Raw genomic sequence first — 17,414 nt, forward strand, 5'->3', positions numbered from 1 at the left:
CATGGGGACACGCATCATTAATGTCTACGCTCCCTCAGGCACCGAACGACGGCATGAAAGAGCCCAGTTTTATTCCGAGGAAATCGCTCCCCTGTTTTTAGGGCGTTATGACCATTGCCTACTAGGAGGTGACTTTAACAGCGTTCTGCATCCTAAAGATCAGATTCCCCACTATACTACATGCCAGGAGCTACGTATAGTGGTGCGAGACCTCCTGCTTCACGATACCTGGGAAGTACAACACGGCGACCTTTCTGGCCATACCTTTCTTACAAGTCATTCCGCAAGCCGACTAGACAGGATATATGTCTCACAAACTCTTAGATCTGCGATACGGGACGCCGAACGCTGGCCGCTGGCCTTTTCCGACCATTGCGCTTACATCTGTACGGTCCTCCTTCCGCCGCAATCAGTATGGCGCAGCCGTGCGCCATGGAAACTCAATACCTCACACTTGCATGACCGGGCGTGTCGCCAACAAGTCACTGACACGTGGACAGCCTGCGAACGACGCCTTCCCCGCTACCGCTCGACATTGACATGGTGGTTGGACTGCGCCAAGCCGGCGATCCGGAGGACACTGATGAGATACGGGAAGGACATGGCCGACTGGCATCGCACCACTGTTGACTTCTATTACGCGATTCTCCGAGATCTGGATGCTCAACCGCCAACCCCGGACAACCAGTTGGAACGGCAAAGAACTAAGGCGAAGATAATTGCGCTGGCACGCCGGAAATTGCAAGGGGTCGTGATACGGACGCGGCGCCATGATCACGCGGATTTAGAAATTCCATCCATGCATGATATAGTGTCCGACAACAGAAGGCGTCGTCGGCAGATCATCAGCACTCTGACAACGCCTCATGGAACGCAGGTGACCACTCAGAATGACATCGTCCGCGCATTCGTCGAGCACTACCGTCGTACTTATAGTGATGACGACGCTGAAACTGCAGCAGACGACTCCATTTTGAATTACGTCACGCGCACCCTCCCCCACACGGAGGCGGATGCTTTGACAGTGGCGGTCACGCTAGACGAAGTCAACAACGCAATCGCCAAAGGTGCAGTCAACAGATCGCACGGCATTGACGGCTTACCGATTGAGTTTTACCGTACCTTTCGGGACCTCATGGCCCCACGGTGGACGACTATGTATCAAGAACTGATAACATCTGACCAAGCAATCCCACCCCCCTTTGCTGAGGGCATCATTATACCAGTCCACAAACCAGCCCGTGGTTCGATGGTCACGAGTTACAGACCGCTCACCCTCCTCAATGCCGATTACAAGATTTTCGCGCGCTTACTGGCAATGCGGCTCCGAACTACACTCCCTCATATCCTCTCGCCAGAACAAACGACGCCTGGCGGACAGATTAACATGCAGACTGCCACAGGGGAATGCCGCGACTTAATTGCGATAGCGGCGGCCAGCAGGCTCCGGGCGGCGGTCGTCGCTATAGACTTCGACAGCGCCTTCGATAAAGTGCGTCATCGTTTCCTGTTTTCGGTGGCAGCCCGAATGGGCATCCCCCCTCCGTTTCTCGACGTCATCCGGCGTCTTTACGACAGTGCCAGTTCACGTGTCCAAGTCAATGGACGTATAGCAGGGCCGGTACCTATCTGCCGTTCGATACGGCAGGGGTGCCCCCTCTCTACCCTCCTGTATGCTATTGCCCTTGAGCCCCTTATTGGGGGCTTGACGACCAAGCTTTCTGGCCTCACCCTACGCCAACACACTTTTCGCTGTCGGGCATATGCTGATGACCTCCTCCTGCTCATTCGCTCCGGCTCTGAGATTCGGGATGACCTCGACTTGATTACCCGTTATGGGGCTGCCGCTGGCAGTGCCATGAATGTCGCCAAATCTTCTGCAATGCACATTGGACGAGGCCTCCAGGAGGGTGAAGTGGCACCACTGCCGCTTGTGCGGACTTTCCGGTACCTGGGCATTACCTTTACCCCCACGGTCACACGCACGGCGGCAACGAATTTCCGTCGCCTGTTACACGTCATCCGCAACGACGTCCGCCAGAACCTCTTGCGCCGCCAGGACACACTTCAAAGGGTTGCGTTTATTAATCTTTATGTGGCATCAAAATTGGTTCACATCGCGCAAGTTCTCCCTCTGCCAACTGCAATTGGGCGCAACCTTCAGGCGGCTTTTGGCTATTACCTCACGGCTGGTTCAATGTTTAAAGTCCGTTATGAGACACTTACCCTGCCCACACGGTATGGTGGCGTCGGGCTCGTCAATGTCCGTATGCGATCTGCAGCCTTGTACATGAGTACCATGAGAAAACAGTGGATGGGCCAGGGTACATCTCTAACACGCAGCTTGCTTGAGGTCCTCCTTCCAGCTTCCACCTCACCACCAGTGTCTGTCGGCCATATCGTGCCTCATTTGTCCCATCTTTCGACCTTTTTCGTCGACTACAGTTATATACATACCAGTCTCCCAGATACACGCCCACCTAGGACTAAGGATTTTTACAGCCTGTTGCTGCGCTGTGTTCCCCGGAATGATGGAGACCAAACACCCCTCCATCCAGTGGCCCATAGTGTGGACTACCGTCCACCAGCCCTTCCTCCCTACGAACGTCCGGGCGCTGTGGTATCACATAGTCAACAGGAAATTTGCCACGAAGCAGCGCCTGCACAACATTAGCTTGTCAGAATCCCCTCTTTGTCTCCTTTGCCAGCAACTGGACACTGATGAACACCGTCTGACATGCGCCTCATCGCAAGATGTATGGCGCTTCGTGCAGCAAATCATTGCCTGCTATCTCCGGGTGCCACCAGACACAGTCGAGCCTCGAATGTTTCTATACCCGGAGGACCGACATTTTCCCGCCGCCAAATGTCATGCTATTACGTGGGTCAAAGGGTGGGCGGTCGCTTATCTCTTTAATGAGGGACCTAAATCCCGCCTCGACTTTTGGACCTATTTACGAACAGCCCATGCAGCTCTCGAAAACACGCCACGTTACCGAACATTATTTGCTAACTATCTTCGAGCGGTCCTAGTTAGACCTCCACTGAGTTGGGGGGTGCCTGACACAGAGGGCACCCACCCCTCCTCCCCCGGCGGTGTCTGAGTTTCAACCGCCTACGATCTATTCTACTTCTGACCTCCGCGGATGGGAGAGCGCGTCGCAGATTGCGCGGATTTTATTTCTTTTTGCTTTTCCTTTTTCCTTTCTTTTTCTTTACCTAGAATTTATATTTCTTTTATCTTTCGCATATGTGTTCCCATAATTTCATGCTATTAGTGAATATTACAAAAACACATGCAAATAAATAAATAACAACGCCTTCCACTACTGTTGATTCCTGTTTCTCCCACTTCCCTAAGCACCACAAGCTCGGTGGTGGTGAGGGGGACACTGTGGCCAGGCCTCAGGTTTCGACCCCTGCCCACTTTGCCCCCCGAGCCCCAACCGGTCCACCAAAAAAAAAAAAAAAAAAAAAAAGGGGGTAGCGTCTTTGATTCATAATCAAAACGTGTTCGGTCCCGGGTTCGATCCCCGCCACAGCCTAAATTTTGATAAATAATCAGCATTGGCGGCCGAAGACTTCCGGCGTAAGAAGTCACCCTCATTCTTCCAACGGCCTTGTCAAAGAGGGCGGAGGAGCGGATAGAGGTTCAGGGCACTCTCTTGTCCTAGGGGTGGGAAATTGCCCCTAAAGGCGGAAGAATCAGCAATGATCAACGACATGAGGATGCAGAAGGCAATGGAAACCACTGCATTAAAGACACGTAACGTGTATCCACAGCACATGTGGCCTGTAATTGAAGAAGTGTCATGACGTTCTCTCCATTGGCAAAAGATTCCGGAATAGTCCCCCATTCGGATCTCCGGGAGGGGACTGCCAAGGGGGAGGTTACCATGAGAAAAGATTGAATAATCAACGAAAGGACAACTTTCTACGAGTCGGGGCGTGGAATGTCAGAAGCATGAACGTGTTAGGGAAACTAGAAAATCTGAAAAGGGAAATGCAAAGGCTCAATCTAGATATAGTAGGGGTCAGTGAAGTGAAGTGGAAGGAAGACAAGGATTTCTGGTCAGATGAGTATCGGGTAATATCAACAGCAGCAGAAAATGGTATAACAGGTGTAGGATTCGTTACGAATAGGAAGGTAGGGCAGAGGGTGTGTTACTGTGAACAGTTCAGTGACTGGGTTGTTCTAATCAGAATCGACAGCAGACCAACACCGACAATGATAGTTCAGGTATACATGCCGACGCCGCAAGCTGAAGATGAACAGACAGAGAAAGTGTATGAGGATATTGAAAGGGTTATGCAGTATGTAAAGGGGAACGAAAATCTAATAGTCATGGGCGACTGGAATGCAGTTGTAGGGGAAGGTGTAGAAGAAAAGATGACAGGAGAATATGGGCTTGGGACAAGGAATGAAAGAGGAGAAAGACTAATTGAGTTCTGTAACAAATTTCAGCTAGCAATAGCGAATACCCTGTTCAAGAATCACAAGAGGAGGAGGTATACTTGGAAAAGGCCGGGAGATACGGGAAGATTTCAATTAGATTACATCATGGTCAGACAGAGATTCCGAAATCAGATACTGGACTGTAAGGCGTACCCAGGAGCAGATATAGACTCAGATCATAATATAGTAGTGATGAAGTGTAGGCTGAAGTTCAAGACATTAGTCAGGAAGAGTCAATACGCAAAGAAGTGGGATACGGAAGTACTAAGGAATGACGAGATACGTTTGAAGTTCTCTAACGCTGTAGATACAGCAATAAGGACTAGCGCAGTAGGCAGTACAGTTGAAGAGGAATGGACATCTCTAAAAGGGCCATCACAGAAGTTGGGAAGGAAAACATAGGTACAAGGAAGGTAGCTGCGAAGAAACCATGGGTAACAGAAGAAATACTTCAGTTGATTGATGAAAGGAGGAAGTACAAACATGTTCCGGGAAAATCAGGTATACAGAAATACAAGAAATAAATAGGAAGTGCAGGGAAGCTAAGACGAAATGGCTGCAGGAAAAATGCGAAGACATCGAAAAAGATGTGATTGTCGGAAGGACAGACTCAGCATACAGGAAAGTCAAAACAACCTTTGGTGACATTAAAAGCAACGGTGGTAACATTAAGAGTGCAACGGGAATTCCACTGTTAAATGCAGAGGAGAGAGCAGATAGGTGGAAATAATACATTGAAAGTCTCTATGAGGATGAAGATTTGTCTGATGTGATAGAAGAAGAAACAGGAGTCGATTTAGAAGAGATAGGGGATCCAGTATTAGAATCGGAATTTAAAAGAGCTTTGAAGGACTTGCGGTCAAATAAGGCTGAAGGAATAGATAATATTCCATCAGAATTTCTAAAATCATTGGGGGAAGTGGCAACAAAACGACTATTCACGTTGGTGTGTAGAATATATGAGTCTGGCGACATACCATCTGACTTTCGGAAAAACATCATCCACACAATTCCGAAGACGGAAAGAGCTGACAAGTGCGAGAATTATCGCACAATCAGCTTAACAGATCATGCATCGAAGCTGCTTACAAGAATAATATACAGAAGAATGGAAAAGAAAATTGAGAATGCGCTAGGTGACGATCAGTTTGGCTTTAGGAGAAGTAAAGGGACGAGAGAGACAATTCTGACGTTACGGCTAATAATGAAAGCAAGGCTAAAGAAAAATCAAGACACTTTCATAGGATTTGTCGACCTGGAAAAAGCGTTCGACAATATAAAATGGTGCAAGCTGTTCGAGATTCTGAAAAAGTAGGGGTAAGCTATAGGGAGAGACGGGTCATATACAATATGTACAACAACCAAGAGGGAATAATAAGAGTGGACGATCAAGAACGAAGTGCTCGTATTAAGAAGGGTGTAAGACAAGGCTGTAGCCTTGCGCCCCTACTCTTCAATCTGTACGTCGAGGAAGCAATGATGGAAATAAAAGAAAGGTTCAGGAGTGGAATTAAAATACAAGGTGAAAGGATATCAATGATACGATTCGCTGATGACATTGCTATCCTGAGTGAAAGTGAAGAAGAATTAAATGATCTGCTGAACGGAATGAACAGTCTAATGAGTACACAGTATGGTCTGAGAGTAAATCGGAGAAAGACGAAGGTAATGAGAAGTAGTAGAAATGAAAACAGCGAGAAACTTAACATCAGGATTGATGGTCACGAAGTCAATGAAGTTAAGGAATTCTGCTACCTAGGCAGTAAAATAACCAATGACGGACGGAGCAAGGAGGACATCAAAAGCAGACTCGCTATGGCAAAAAAGGCATTTCTGGCCAAGAGAAGTCTCCTAATATCAAATACCGGCCTTAATTTGAGGAAGAAATTTCTGAGGATGTACGTCTGGAGTACAGCATTGTATGGTAGTGAAACATGGACTGTGGGAAAACCGGAACAGAAGAGAATCGAAGCATTTGAGGTGTGGTGCTATAGACGAATGTTGAAAATTAGGTGGACTGATAAGGTAAGGAATGAGGAGGTTCTACGCAGAATCGGAGAGGAAAGGAATATGTGGAAAACACTGATAAGGAGAAAGGACAGGATGGTAGGACATCTGCTAAGACATGAGGGAATGACTTCCATGGTACTAGAGGGAGCTGTAGAGGGCAAAAACTGTAGAGGAAGACAGAGATTGGAATACGTCAAGCAAATAATTGAGGACGTAGGTTGCAAGTGCTACTCTGAGATGAAGAGGTTAGCACAGGAAAGGAATTCGTGGCGGGCCGCATCAAACCAGTCAGTAGACTGATGAAAAAAAAAAAAAGCGTAGGGACTGATGATCTTAGCGGTTAAGTCCCATAAGATTTCACACACATTTGAACATTTTATTGTGGGGCATGTATGTCCCATTACGTACATATCGGCAGAATTACTCATATGTGTAGTAATGTTTCAAAACAATCTTTTCGACGTATAAGAAAACACAGTTACTCCAGACTTTCTTGGAACGGAGAAGATGGTGATTTGACCAGATTTTCGTGAAACATACACACTATAAAGAAACGCCGGCCCATTTGATCGCTCACAGTCTTCTGTATTACATAATGTATAACCATAGTCCGAAAGCATCACGCTACGTGCTAGCACTGGGCAGATATGAGATACAGATGTCCCAACGCTCAAAACTTGAATTCACTTTAGTGAGACAAACGTGTCCCATCCACCACAAAATGGTTAAAACGCTGTGGTACTGAGGTCAGCCTTCGCGTTAGTAACAGCTTCACCTATCTACCCTAACAAATAAAAGCATCCCGTAGCAGGTTTCAGTGTATGTGCAATGCTGGTGCAAACATAACGCCAGGAAGCTCAAAGAGAACCTCCTCAACCAACATACACAGCTAAAACGTCTGCAGATAAGCAAAGAATAAATTTTTAAATCTAAAATTAAAAGGTTACAAATGGACAGCAGAGTTATACTGTCAGAGGTAACTGATATGCATATGGTTCTTTCAGACGTGAAAGCGTACAGCAAAAATTTCTGAATGTACCGGTGAAAATCATGAACATTCGGAAAAAAAGTGGAGGTAACTTGATGAATATGGAGCCTAAAAAATTTTGACTTTGTCTGGCACACGACAGGTCCTATAGTAGTGTTAGAAATATGAGGTTACAAAATGTTGGTTTTAGTGTATAAATGTTACAGCAGCATGTATCAAAACGCGAAGAACTATGGTATGTTATTACACCTGGCTACGGCAGAAAGCACGCACGCAGTATTTAGTTGCGTATATCAGCGCGTTGTCTCCCGTTTAATCCGACGAATCTGTCGTTTATTCTCCCCTCTTCACAATCCGACGCAATAACATGAGGTTATCTGCTTAGATTTCACAATTTTCGATCCAAATCTCTTAATTTTACCAAGTGATCAAGTTCTCCCATCATAATAACAGTACTTTGTGATAATTGCCTGATGGGCATACAGACAATTAGGCCGTTCTTTGCTGTGCACGTGTTCTGGAGCTTCGCCTCGACGAAACTTATCTGGCCAATATTCACGTAGCAGCACGCGCAGGCATGTTTTAACTCCGATGATAGTCTGCGCACATAATAGCGCTGTGATCTCTCTTCACACTGCTTTGTTCATAATCACGAGCAGTCGCGCGGCAGTGCATAATTTCCTTTAACCACGCCTTGCAAAGATGAAAGCCACCAGAGGTAAATAGAGAGGAAAATCACTCTGCGGCGACTACGAACCTGCACACTATCAGAATTATAATCCTCTCAAAGAAGCGAGAGGCAATCATCAACGGCTATCACTACTGTCTCCAGCTTGTGAGTTCAGCCTACAGAATTCCGCAGACGTAAATTACGAGCAAAACATAGCTGTTGTGCTGAGCAGTTTTAAATGTTAGCTCGTTATTAAAACCCGAATACGATAGGTATGACCGACCTTCGGAGCAGGTATTTTATGCTGTAAACGGAATTCTTGTCATGCATTGTAGAACTAATTTAATACATATGTTTTGAAGTACTGTACACATCGGCATCAAAGCTTTCTAATCTAGAAACAGACTCATTTGAAGACTAGGAGGCGTAGGTTACTGTAGTTTTAACGAAACGAACTTTCTCCCCAATTTCGGCCACTTTTTCTCTTTATGTATAATTTTACGGCATTTTGTAAACGTCCCTGAATATTTTCGTCGTAACTTCGTTATTGTACAAAACTTTTTTACAAAATATGATTACAATATAAACAAAAACACAACGTCTCCTGTCAGTTGAGTAGCAACAGTATATGTGAATAGATCTAAAAATCGCAATAAGAGTTGCCCGCTGTTTGATGACTTCTGACGTCAAACAGATGACATTTACTGCTGTGAGAACTCAGAAATCAGAAGCGTACAGAATATAGTTGGAACAGCATTTAAGAAACTTAGTAGAGAAACATTAAAGAGTCGTGTGATAATTGCCATCTAAAGCTCCCTTAGTATTTATTGTCATATTTTGTTGAATTACGTGTGAACGAGGGCTAGTCGACAATAAACGAGATGTTTAGTACTCTGTTACAATGTTTACATGATCTTCAAAGTACTCCCCTCCAACTCTAGAAGTGCCAAGACATGCCGAGCCTCGGACTACAAGCATGCAGCACATCTTGCGTGCACGAATTTTTGCGCATCGTGGTCGACCCTGCGCTAACGGAAGCCAGCGCGGTGGAGCTCGATTTGGGACTAGCATGTTTCAGTCCACGTAGTGCAAGAAATTCTCAGCAGCAGTATTTGCCTAGGAACTGGAGGAGAGATTGTGAGCAGGCTTTGACCCAATTTTTCGAAATGAATCTTAAAATTTTCCACAGCATCTCATGGAAAGAGAATGAGTGACATAGTTGTCCCTCGTTCACTGGATCGGGTCGTTACGAGTGATGTGCTCCTTAATGCTGTTCGGCACCTTAAAAAACAACAACACAAACGAAACACTACACACCACACGCATTCATCGTCGCCTTCTACAATGAAGCGTCACGCGTTAAGACTCGTTGCAATCGAAAGGCGGATGGAAGAAAGCTTTTCATCTTTAGATGGCAGAGGCACCAGGGAGGGTCATCCCAGATGACAGCACATTACGATATTTCCTTTGTTACCTAAAAGTATCATTCATGGTATAATTATTAAAGATTAGAATTACCCATCCAGATTTATACGGTCCTAAAGTTGGGTGTTATTCTACTGGCCAAAGTAGTTTTGCAAAATCGGAAATATTTTCCTAGCAACTCCACACTGATTTCTGCCAGTAAATAACTTTTGCTGACGATGCTGCATTTACCGGAATTCTAAAGGAAACATGGTGACATGTAGAAGGCTGGAACTTCCTCGCAGATTAAAACTGTGTGCCTTTCGCGGGCAAGTGTTCTACCGATTTTTTTAAATCTCATTTTGTCGTTGCATCTGCTCGAGGCGGACGCCTTAAGACACCCGTTTAGTTTCATCGTTGATCCATTAATTCAGTTTTTTTATTACAGAGGACAGCTAACCCTCTGACCGAACACGCTGAGCTACCTTGCCGGCAAAAGGTCAAGGTCGGTATTGCCATATATATATATATATATATATATATATATATATATATATATATATATATATATATATATACTTATATGGATATGGCGCCTGTTCTTTTGAACATATTGATTATGTGTAGCCGACTCACGACCCGTCCTCACATCTTTACTTCCGCCAGTACCTCGTATCCTACGTTCCAAACGTCACTGAAGGTCTCCTGCCAAACTTGCAAGAATTTGGAAGAACGGTATTGCGGAGACATGGGTTAGCCATAGCCTGGGGGATGTTTCCAGAACGAAATTTTCACTCTGCAGCGGAGTGTGTGCTGATATGTAACTTCCTCGCATACTGAAACTGTGTGCCCAGGGAAGGCAAATGTCCCGACTTCGAGTCTCGGTCCGGTACACAGTTTTAATCTGACAGGAAGTTTCATATCAGCGCACATTCCACGGAGAGTGAAAATTTCATTCTGGAGCCAGAAGGCTGGTGACACGCCGCACCTCTACAGAAGGCCCTGCGGGAGTCTGCGCTGCCCCGCAGCACATGCGTAGGAGGTGAAAGCTGGCACCGGCGCCGCCGGCACGGAGAAACGCCGCGCGTGTATATAGGACAGTTTCACAACACGGCACACATCGATTACCAATGTATCGCCCCCAAGTGCAATCAGATTTCCATCTGCACAGCAGAGCTCCCAGACCAGCAAATGACGCCCGCTGCCGCTCGCCGGCGCTTTCACTTTGTGCGGGAGGCTCACGATCGCACAAGAAAATCAAACCACTTTAATGGCGTTGCCTTTGACTGCTGACAACGATCGGTAAACATACAAGCTACCGAACGCGTTGACAAACGCTTTCTTCCTCTGTATACCGGCTGTGGAACTCAGATTTTTCAGTAAAATCTGCAAATAAACTGCAACACTGATCGTCAAACTGCTGTCGTGATTGAACGCGGAATGGTAGTTTGAGGTAGATGCATGGGACATTCCATTTCGGAAATTGTTGGGGAATTGGGTATTCCGAGATCTACAGTATCAAGAGTGTGCCGAGAATGCCACGGACAACGCAGTGCCCGGCGACCTTCACTTAATGACCGAGAGCAGCGGCGTTTACGTAGAGTTGTCAGTGTTAACACACAAGCAACACTACATGAAATAACCGCAGAAATCAAATGAACTTATCAGTTAGGAATTTGGCATTAATGGGATATAGCAGCAGACGACCGACGTGAGTGCCTTTGCAAACAGCACGACACTACCTGCAGTGCCCCTCCTGGGCTCGTGACCACATCGCTTGCTCCTAGACTAATGGAAAACCGTGGCTTAGGCAGGTGGGTCTCGATTTTAGTAACAGCTGATTGTAGGGGTCGAGTGTGGCGCAGGCTCCACGAATCCATGGATCCAGATTGTCAACAAGGTTCAAATGGGTCTGAGCACTATGGGACTTAACAGCTGAGGTCATCAGTCCCCTAGCACTTAGAACTATACTACTGGTCATTAAATTTGCTACACCAAGAATAAATCCAGACGATAAACGGGTATTCATGGGACAAGTATATTATACTAGAATTGACATGTGATTACATTTTCACGCAACTTGGGTGCATAGATCCTGAGTAATCAGTACCCAGAAAAACCACCTCTGGCCGCAATAACGGCCTTCATACGCCTGGGCATTGAGTCAGAGCTTGGATGACGTTTACAGGTACAGCTGTCCATGCAGCTTCAACACGATACCACAGTTCATGAAGAGTAGTGACTGGCGTATTGTGACAAGCCACTTGCTCGGCCACCATTGACCAGACGTTTTCAATTGGTGAGAGATCTGGAGAATGAACTGGCCAGGGCAGCAGTTGAACATTTTCTGTATCCAGAAAGGCCCGTACAGGACCTGCAACATGCGGTCGTACATTATCCTGCTGAAATGTAGGGTTAAGACGGATTGAATGAAGGGTAGAGTCACGGGTCGTAACACATGTAACGTCCACTGTTCAAAGTGCCGTCAATGCGAACAAGTGGTGACCTAGACGTGTAACCAATGGCACCCCATACCATCACGCCGGGTGACACACCAGTATGGCGATGACGAATACACGCTTCCAATGTGCGTTCACCGCGATGTCGCCAAACACGGATGCGACCATCATGAAGCTGTAAACAGAACCTGGATTCATCCGAAAAAATGACGTTTTGCCATTCGTGCACCCAGGTTCGTCGTTGAGTACACCATGGCAGGCGCTCCTGTCTCCGATGCAGCATCAAGGGTAACCACAGCCATCGTCTCCGAGCTGATAGTCCATGCTGCTGAAAACGTTGTCGAACTGTTCGTGCAGATGGTTGTTGTCTTGCAAACGTCCCCATCTGTTGACTCAGGCATCGAGACGTGGCTGCACGATCCGTTACAGCCATGCGGATAAGATGCCTGTCATCTCGACTGCTAGTGATAGGAGGCCGTTGGGATCCAGCACCGCGTTCCGTATTACCCTCCTGAACCCACCGATTTCGTATTCTGCTAACAGTCATTGGACCTTTATCAAAGTCGTAAACGTGATGGTACGCATTTCTCCTCGTTACACGAGGCATCACAACAACGTTTCACCACGCAACGCCGGTCAACTGCTGTTTGTGTATGTGAAATCGGTTGGAAAGTTTTCCCATGTCAGCACGTTGTAGGTGTCGCCATCGGCGCCAATCTCTGAAAAGCTATTCATTTGCATATTACAGCATCTTCTTCCTGTCGGTTAAATTTGGCTCCTGTAGCACGTCATCTTCGTAGTGTAGCAATTTTAATGGCCAGTAGTGTACTTAAACCTAACTTACCTAAGGACGTCACACACATCCATGCGCGAGGCAGGGTTCGAACCTGCGACCGTAGCCGTCGCGCGGTTCCGGTCTCAAGCACCGGGAACCGCTTGGCCACAACCGCCGACCGTCAACAAGGCACTGTGCAAGCAGGTGGCAGCTTCCTAATAATGTGGGGTGTGCTTACATGGAACGAATGAGTCATCTAGTCCAACAGAACCGATCATTGGCTGGAAATAGTTACGTTCGGCTACTGGGGGACCATTTGCTGCCATTCAGCGACGGAATTTTTATGGATGATAATGTGCCATGTCATCGTGCCGCAATTATTCGCATCTGGTTTTCAGAACATTCTGGACAATTCGAGTGAATGATTCGGCCACCCAGATCGCCAACATGAACCCTATTGAACATTTATAGGACACAATCGACTGGTCAGTTCGTGTACAAATTCCTGCACCGGCAACACTTTCCCAATTATTGAAGTCTATAGAGGCAGCATTGCTCAATATTTCAGCAGAGGACTTTCAACGATTTGTTCATTCCATGCCACGTCGTGTTTCTGCGCTACGCCAGGCAAAAGAAGGTCCGGAACGATATTGAAAGGTATCCGATGACTTTTGTAACCTCATTGTATGTTCACATTAGTTTCTAAAAAAGAGTTTAGAATCTACTCGTCACTAAAAACCTGTTGTTAAAACTGCAAGCGTCCACACTCGATTCTTGTGAGTGCATTCCCCTAAATGTAATTTTTGTTGAAACGTCCCCTTAGGAAAATTAATGAATTACTGTTCTGATAAACTTCTTACGTTATTTGATTTTCAAACAGCTGAGAAAAACTGACCGTACTCACACATTTCACTCTTTACTTATTCTGATCATCACTAAACTGACACACAATATTTTTAGCGCAACGCAATCTGACTTTCAATAATTCCTACAAAAGAATGGCCCTGACTAACAATAACCTATATCTTTCATGAATCACTTACGTCACAAAAATCTTCGTTACTCGAACTACTGCAATACAGCGAGCGCCACTACTGCCAGCTAAATAAAAGATTCTAACTACTGAAGACACTAACTACTGATAGGCATAGTTAGCAAATGAAAGATTTTGATAGAGAACAAACGATGTATTTATCTTAATAGTCTTCAGAAGTCATATATCAGCAAATGGCAAATATTCCAACAATGCAAACCAGCCACAGACTTCACACAGCACAGTCAGCGATTTTCATATAAAGTGCTACGTGGCGTTACCATCATAAAAACCGAAACAGCCTACTTACATCGTCAAGCTGGTGGATGGTAAATGAAAATACTTATACCCTGTTGGAGGATTTTAATATCAAGAATATTGCTGATCGTTGTCAGAAATGGCATAATAATTTTAATCGACGAAGGACTGCAAACAGTCTGGGATGGTAAGTATTTGTTCTTTACAGGTTTCAAGTATATTCATACATTTCCAGTTGTAACACGTGTTAATATTTAATAGCTTCTGAAGAACGACAGTTTCTGTACATCCGAAACTGGTAAAGAATAAACGCTTACCATTTGCAACAAACTTGTGTTACAGAAATTATTGCAGTGAGATAAAGTTGGCCAGTCACATGTAGGCCAAGCTGGTTACAAGTTAGATTCGTGTTCGCAGGGTGAGAGAGTGTGATAGGAGAAATGCTTTCTTGTTTGCCTTCCAGTGCCGACAACTCACGGGCTGCATTTCAAGCGGAAGTAACGTGGATTCGTGAAAGTGAGTTGTAGAGACGGCCATCTTTAAGTACGTTACGCACTTGTACCAAGGAATATGAAGTTGAACAGGTGGCTGAAATACAACAGAATGAGTAAACGAAAAATGACATTATATGTATGTGTGTGTGTGTGGTCCTCAGTCCAGAGACTGGTTTGATGCAGCTCTACATGCTACTCTATCCTGTGCAAGCTTCTTCATCTCCCAGTACCTACTGCAACCTACATCCTTCTGAATCTGTTTAGTGTATTCATCTCTTGGTCTCCCTCTATGATTTTTACCCTCCACGCTACCCTCCATTACTAAATTGGTGATCCCTTGATGCCTCAGAATATGCCCTACCGACAGATCCCTTCTTTTAGTCAAGTTGTGCCACAAATTTCCCTTCTCTCCAATTCTATTCAATACCTCCTCATTAGTTATTATATACTGTAATAAAAATTTTAATCGTGCCTCATATTGGATTATAATTTACATACAAGGACATTTACTGTTATTAACCAATTAATCATCTGCTCACACAGACAACATAACTATTTGTCAGACAATTTTAGTGTCCCCCCTTTGGAATCGCTAAGGCTGGCAGCAGTCTGAAACTGTTGCGAATGGTTCCTGCTTCCTACGATCAGTACTTTGGGGCCAGCTTATCGTACCCTTAGTATATCCAGTCTATTGGGAACTCATAATATACTAATTTATATCTAGGTTACGAATTAATAATAAGGTCGGTACCCACATATCCCAAAGTTTAAAAAAAATGGTTCAAATGACTCCGAGCACTATGGGACTTAACATCTGAGGTCATCAGTCCCCAAGAACTTAGAACTACTTAAACCTAACTAGCCTAAGGACATCACACACATCCATAGCCGAGGCAGGATTCGAACCTACGACCGTAGCGGTCGCGCGGTTCCACACTGAAGCGCCTAGAGCCGCTCGGCCACAACGGCCGGCCATGTCCCAAAGTGACGACCCAAAATATCAGTATTGGTTCTTGAGCAAAAAAGTTTGAAGACCACGAACATAGAAGGAAACAGCCTGTCCCTTATCCACCGAAGAGGTGAGGTATCCACAGGGAACGAGAAAAATTAAAATTTTTAAAGCCAAAAGTTTTTTTCAGTAGCGCTGCGTGGTTTTCATGGAGGTTTGCACAAAGACATACGACTTTCCGTTTGATACCGAGAACATTATTGCCTTAATACCTATATTTTTCACCATCACGTCGTGCTACAGGGTCCCGAGAGCTACCTGGAGAACACGCTGGATTTCGTAAAGGAAGAGAGACCAGAGATCAAATTACTACCTCAAATTTATTAGGGAGAAGGCAAGAGAATTCCTGGATGACGCAAGTCTCCGCTTTACTGATAATGCTAAAGCATTTTACTATATCGACTACAATAAGTTATTTGAAGTACGCAAAAACGTAGCAGTACCAGATGAACTGATTTGCCTCATACTCTGACGGAGAAGCTGAGAACCCTGTACGGAGCAACTGTATAGGTCAAGATTCAGAAAGGAGGATGACAAGGCTGTTTATTGTCACCTTATTCATCTCATCTGTTAAATTTGTACGCAGAGGGCATTTCGAGGAATGCAGGGTTAGATGAAGATGAAACTTGATTCAAAATGGCAAGGACAAATATAAATAACCTTAGATAAACACACGAAACCATTTTGATGGTAGTTAAGTGAAGAAGACTGAAAGATCTTCTGACAGAAAGAGAAGACAACGGTCTTGCCGCAGTGGTAACACCGGTGCCCGTCAGGTCACCGAAAGTACGCGCTGTCGGGCTTGGCTAGCGTTTGGATGGGTCTGCTCAGCGCTGTTGGTAAGCAGGATGCACTCAGCTCTTGTGAGGCCTGTTGAGGAGCTACTTGATTCAGAAGTAACAGCACTGGTCACGAAAACTGACAACGGCTGGGAAGAGGTATGCTGACTACGTGCCCCTCCGTATCAGCACCCTATCGGCTCAGAATAACACGGCGGTAGATCGGTACCATTGGAGCTTCCGAAGTCTTTTCGGACGGAGAGTTACTGAAAGTGAAGGGAGAAAGAGCAAAGGGTGAATGTCAAGAAACGGACAATTATAGCAAATTCATCTATTACTTCACGGCATGTAGCAGGGGAAAAAAAAATAATGAAGTTAGTCTCTATGTTCAAATGTCTCGGCTCCTAGATTTCTGCTGATGGTGACTGGGGCCACGAAATCAAAAGACTTGGAAGAAAGGCAATATCCAGCCTTGACAATACTTTAAGAAGTGGAGACACATGAATGACAACAAAGATCCATTTAGTAAGGGCTGTGGTCTCGTCAGTTGTCATTTGCGAGTGTGAAACCTGGTCCATAACAAAAGGGCGGCTGAATGTGATAGCGTTGACTCTTTGGAACTGTGGCGCTGCAAGAGACTCCTTAGTGTTCCGTGGACTGTTAAGGGAACAGACAGATCAATACTAAGGCAAAAAACTAGATTCCTCGTTGCAAAATCTGAAACGAAACCAAAAAATGATGTGCTATGGGCACATCATGAGAAGACATGATTCGCTGGCAAAGACCTTAATTCTGGGAAAGAACGAAGGCACAAGAGTAAGAGGGCGTCAAAAGATGAGGTGGACTAATGGCATCACAGAAGCAATGGTTACTAAGCTGGAAAGTCTTCGGGAGGTAGTGCAGGAAAGAAGAAATTGACTTGATTTAATTCTCAGGGTCACGGAGAGGCAGAAGCGTCTAAACGACTATACACACACACACACACACACACACACACACACACACACAGAGAGAGAGAGAGAGAGAGAGAGAGAGAGAGAGAGAGAGAGATGGCGTGGAGGGTGGGAGGGCAGGGGGCG

The sequence above is a fragment of the Schistocerca piceifrons genome, chromosome 1 (genome assembly GCF_021461385.2).
Source record: "Schistocerca piceifrons isolate TAMUIC-IGC-003096 chromosome 1, iqSchPice1.1, whole genome shotgun sequence".
Lineage (NCBI taxonomy): Eukaryota > Metazoa > Arthropoda > Insecta > Orthoptera > Acrididae > Schistocerca > Schistocerca piceifrons.